We start from the raw sequence: 5,969 nt of genomic DNA, 5'->3' as shown, positions 1-5,969 counted from the left end.
ACCATGTGCTTCCTGTCTGACAGTTCGCAGTGACGTCACATCCGCCCCACTGCGTCCATTCAAAACCCAGAGTCACCACGCGTTATTCCCGTGAAAGAAATGTAACAAAAAGCATAAAACGAACATTTTTCATGACAAAAAGAGATTCTCAGAGGCAAGTTTGACCGGAACAATCACTGAGAGCAGGGGTTCTCAAACCAGTCGTGGGTCAGAAAAATAATTGGCAATTAATCATCATCATCATGTATCATTAAAAAAGTGCATGTACAGGGTACATATGGGGATGTGAGCCTAATAGCATAATTTCCCACGTAATTTTTACCGCACTGTCAAAACATCAATCAAAAATATCAAAGTACAATGTGAAGAAATGGTTACAGGTTGGGCAGTCTATTAATTTTAGTTGGTTTTTGGGTTTATTGTAGTGTACCTTTTTGTTTTTTGATAGGTTGTGTCTATGTTGTAAGTTTATTTATATTTATGTCGTGTTAAATATATTTCAAAGTTAATTTAAAAAAAAAAGTTGATTTAAAAAAAAATACCAATGTGCTTGCTAAAAATAATATTTTACATTTTTTGTCTTTGTAGAGTCTTAGTCACCCAGGTCATGGTAATCCACAAATCCTGAATCGAGTAAACTCTGGAATGATGATGTACTCTCACATCTGAATAGAACATTTCTGTTGTGTATTCGTGCGTGTTTTTAAAATGATTTTCTATATAATTTAAATTAGTTTGTCTGTTTTTTTAAGGCAGGCTGCAATCTGGGTCATGTTAAGGACGTAATATAATGTCAACGTTCAATAGATCACGGAACCTTCAATCGTCCTTGCGTGTTCGTTTTCTTTGTCCAAAGAGAGAGGAAAAAACAAGACACCCAACGTGCAGAGTCTCAGGGTGCATTCAATCAGCTGCCCACCAGAGTGCAGGTTGAGTGAATGACACACCTTGTTTATTCTCCTTTTACTCCTTTTATACACGTCAGAAGGTTTCGTTCTGACTGTTCAGCAGAAGGTTTTGATATATGTTTAGCAGAAGGTACCTCTGGCCTTGGATGTTTTCAGAAAAGGGAGTCATCCTAAGAACATCATTCTTCAGTAATCTATCTTGGGTGCCATAAAGAAAAGGGAGTCATTCTAAGAACATCATTCTTCAGTAATCTACCTTGGGTGCAATAAAGAAGAAAAGGGAGTCATCCTAAAATGTGGGCACCCCTCTGGCCTTGGATGTTTTGGAAATGGAACTTAATTGTTAAAGAAAGGAACATAGCTTCATGAGTACAAATAGAACAATCCAACTATGTAACATACCCTAAGCAGTACTACTCTATGTGGAAGGCTATTAAGAGGCTATATAAACAATGTAGTCATGAGCTAAGCATTCTTCATAAGGCAGTACTACTCTTGAGACAGGCCCAAAACCTCCCCATATATTGATTTGAGGAGGGAAAAAGACAAGTCCCGTAACATGCTAAGAGAAAAGACACTGTATATTCTTAATCAATAATTCATCCATCTGGACACGACGTCGTCTTGTGCGAGCAGAACTTCAGGAGTAGGAGCTCCTTCGGAGGTCATCAACATCTGTGATTCCGGCTGGTTCATATTCTTTTCCACCACTCCCGTGACCATAAGGTGTTTCCATTTTCCAAACCACGCCGTAGCTCAATCTTCCAGGGGGTTGGAAACGCCTGTTGAATGAGCCATTTCAGCAGCCAAAGTTTGTAACCCCTGTAGGGCTCTCGTTACTTTTCCATCCAGGGCTGTGTTGTTGGGAATAAAAGTACAACATTGTGGACACAACATTGCACAAACACCATTCTTTTCGGCAAGGATCATGTCAAGGGCCATGCGGTTTTGAATTGCCATTAGGGAAGTGGGGGTCAATTGTTCAGCTAAGGCCTTCAATGGCATCACTGGTTAAGTTTACTGCTCTTTTGCCAATAGTAATAAACAAAGTTGATCCAAGCCACATTCTTGTTTGGTGTTACTGGGAACAATGCAGAGATGATGGGCATATTTTCAAATCCTGCTGCAATTTGATCAATCAGTTTTTATGAATTTGGAACTCCTCTGGGCACTCCAATGCCATCTATGTATGTGGTTCTGTCCTCTGACCAATTATCGCTGATTGATCTCTTTGTCCTCACATTAGTTTCTGTTTTTGGTCTCGTTATTTGATCCTTGGTGAAAATTACAGCGGTTGACGCCACATATGAAATCATCGTACATGTCCCTTTCCATTTGTCAGGTAATGCAGCTCTTACTACATTAATTTCACACATATATGCCAAATCACCGAAAGAGCTTTTGCTCAATACCGTAATATTTCCCCATGTAGTGACATCTATTATATTATGACCAAATGGAAATACCCCCACATATTTAGTTTTGTTCTGATTAATTCTGTCACGCTTTAAACAAGTGTAATTTCCTTCTGCATAATGGGCCATGAGTGGTACTGTACTTTTAGGTAATTTTGGCCACATATTCTCATACTTGGCGCTTCGAGAGCTAACATTATGGTTTATTTTGTATATTTCAATCATGCAATTTAGTGAATCAATATCCATAATTGGTCCTGGAGCTGAACATACAGTGGGTCGTGCGGCTGCACACATTACGCAATCCCCAAAATTGCCAAGTCGGGCCGTTTCTTGTAAGTAGGCTATCCACAGGTTTTGTTGTGTGTATCCTGTGGCTAAAGCTAAAATTTGACCTGATGTAATTTTGTCTGTGTTGAAAATTTCCACTATGCTAGGTGGGTTGTTAAGTATTTGTACGACAGGCGGGATTGCGACAGCCTCGGAACTTGATTGGTTGTTAGCGGTTTGTTCTTCCTCAAATACATTGATGTGGATAAGACCACGTGGATCTCTTCCAGAAACATCCGCTCCTGTCACTAAATATGAATGTTGTGTTTGTCCAATTACCTGACCATTGATGCTTAGCATAATAGGGTAATAATTTCTTTGGAATTTTATTCTATCCATTATTGCATTATGGTTTTTCTGGCCCTTAATGCCTTTGTCCACCATTTTTTGTGGGGTCCACCTGCCGATAAAATGGGTGGTTTGTCCTCATGTCTGACACCATGTGTGACCATATGGCAAATTCTGCGCGCATCGGGTCTGTACCGTCTGGTCGAAACATAAAGTAGATGTCTGTTCCTCTATACGAGCTGTTATAGCCTCCACAGTTAATCACTTTGCATAAGTCGAAAACATAAGCATTGTTTGTTCCTTTCTTGTGATTAATTGTAATTTGGAATGGTATTCCACATTTGCTTGGTACCCTTTCTCCTGCTCTATGAATTGTTGGTCTACTAAATTTGCCGAATGCAACTTGAGGCAATAAATGCAACACTAATGAAACAATCAAAGTGGTTTGGCAACACGACATTGTGCCCTGAGGAACCAGGTAGTCCCTTTTCCTTCAAGTTGGTAGGCGTGTGAAGTCCTCGCAGTCACGGTGAACGGTCCCGTCCACTTTGGTTCAGACCACTTCCTCTTTATCACTCGAAGCCAAACAGATGCAGGTGGTTTATTGCCGTCCGATTGGATGCCTGCAAAGCTGGACAGAACACCTCTTAATTGATCAAAGTAAGACAGTCGCGACAAGAAAGAAAGTGACTCAAGAGATGAGCCAGAACCTGGACCAGGAAAAGAAAAAGAAAAACCATGGTATATTTTGAAAGGGCTGAGTTTGTGTGTACTATTTACAAATGCTCTGATGGACATGAGCACAATTGGGAGAGCTCTCAACCACGACATATTTGACTGTGCACAGCATTTAGCCAATTTTTGTTTTAAAGTTGCATTCATACGTTCAACGACTCCTTTCGCTCGCTACTAGTTCAATTACAGCCCATCCAGCCACTAGTTCCCCATTGTTTTTCCTATAACAACAACCATCCGTAAACAACTTTCTCCCTCCCTTCAACGGCTCGGACAATAAATCTGAACGACATGCTTTGTCTTTTCTGGCCTTCCCCTCACACCAATGCATTCCTTCAGTTACACCGTCGGCCATGTTAGTATTGACAGGTGTAAACGGAATATGCGGTTGTTGTAACAATGATAATATTTTCATTTTTCGCTTGTTTAAAAGGTAAATAGTCGTGAGTTGATGAAAGCGGTTGTGGAGTGTGTGGTGTGTAGCAGAGTGGCTGCACAAGCGCCACATGTGCACATTTTTCTATAAGAGCTGCAGCTGCTGCTGCATACCTCTCGCAGTCAGATGCACGTGCTACTATTGGTTCTAACAAAACACTCGTGTGTAGTAGTACCTTTCTTTCACCCCGTACTGGTTGGTACAATACTGCAGCGGCAGTATGAGTTTTGTTAGAGATGTCCAAATGAAACGGTAGTTTATAGTTAGGAAGTACCAAAGCAATGGCTTGACTTAATTTTTGTTTCATTTGTATGAAGAATTCTTTCTCATCATGTGTCCAATTGAGTTTAGCCGACAGATTTCTTAATCCTTCTCGTTTAAGTGCCAATGAAATGTGAGGCGCAGAAAATGGCATTTTGAAGCAAGGCAATAAATCCGATGTCAGGTCAACCGCTGCCGCAACACTCTCTCCTCCCACCACTATTCTATCAGTTGGTAAAATACCATGAGTGTCTGATAGTTTTTCAAAAATTCTTGTTGATAAATCAAATCGTGTTCTCTATCATAGAACAAGGTACAATGTGGAGGGTCAGGGGGTGGCAGGAATGGTCCCAAGGACACAACCCACGGCTTCCACTCCGCAAATGCCTGCAGCACGCTGTTATTTATTTGACACGTGTCGAGCGGTCCCCAATAGATGTCGGCAACAGGAGTCCCAGTTTTTTTGTTGGACACGTGCCAGCCCATGTGTACGCACGTCTCCTTTGGTTCCATCCGGAAACACAATGCCAAGTCCGTGTACCGCACACACAATGGCAGCATTACATTTCTGTAAAATGTCTCTTTGGCACATTTCCCCTGCCTCGTCCTGTTGTTTCACCACGTCCTCTGGGCAGCAGGCTGGGACAACAGTTGGCAGTGTGTCCCTCTTGTCCATAGGCGTAACAACTGTAGTTATTCTGTGCTTCAGCAGGGCCTCGACAGACATGTGCAACGTGTCCAGTTTTTCCACATGCGAAGCATCTTATGGAGTTTGCGCCGCGGGAGTGACCCCTGAAACCTCCTCTATTCTGCTGCTGTAGTAGCAAAGTGGCCCACGTCGGGTCCTGCGACAGTAGCTGAGGTGCCATGACAGATTGTGCCTGGTTTTTCTTTTCTTTTTTCTGTTCTGACACATTTTCTCTGGCAGCACCTAGTTGCAGTTTTAGCAAGGTTTTTTGCATTTGTTCTATCTCACTGTTTTCAGAAGTCTTTTTGTCTCCGTCTTTTCATAAAGTGAAGTACTGTTAGTTCCAGGTATAGTGAGGAAGTTTGTGGTGCCTGCGCAAGTGGTGTTTTTTTTTTTTTTTTAAATGTATTTTTTCTTTTTTTGATTATTTTTTCAATTTCATCCTCCTTTCGTTCTCTTTTTCCTTTTTTTCATGCCATAATCATGGCATCATCTTTTGGTTCAAGCATCCCCACCAATGCAAGTACATTCATCACTGTACACAGAGTTTGTTCTTTTTCAGCGATTTTAGAGTTCACTGCGGATTTCTTAAAGACGGACGTTTTTTTTTGTTTTTTAGAAGTTTTATTTCTACAACTAGTCTGTCTTTTAGATGATGTAACCCAGGAAGCAAAGGCTCAGTCTTTCTGATTTGTCCTTCTTCCTCTTTTTTATCGAACCACTTACTTATTTTCTCTCTTTCCTTTTCCCGTTTCTTCTCCCCTACATAACTTAGTCCCGTATAGTGTAACAGTAACTTTGTGAATTGCCACCTTTTCCCCCTTCGTGACCTGAATCTCCCAATACCAATTCGTGTTTTTCGACCAATTGACAATGTTTGTCAAAATGTCCTTGCATCCATCCATCCG

The sequence above is a fragment of the Phycodurus eques genome, chromosome 1, assembly GCF_024500275.1.
Source record: "Phycodurus eques isolate BA_2022a chromosome 1, UOR_Pequ_1.1, whole genome shotgun sequence".
Classification (NCBI taxonomy): domain Eukaryota; kingdom Metazoa; phylum Chordata; class Actinopteri; order Syngnathiformes; family Syngnathidae; genus Phycodurus; species Phycodurus eques.
This window is presented reverse-complemented; position numbering follows the sequence as displayed.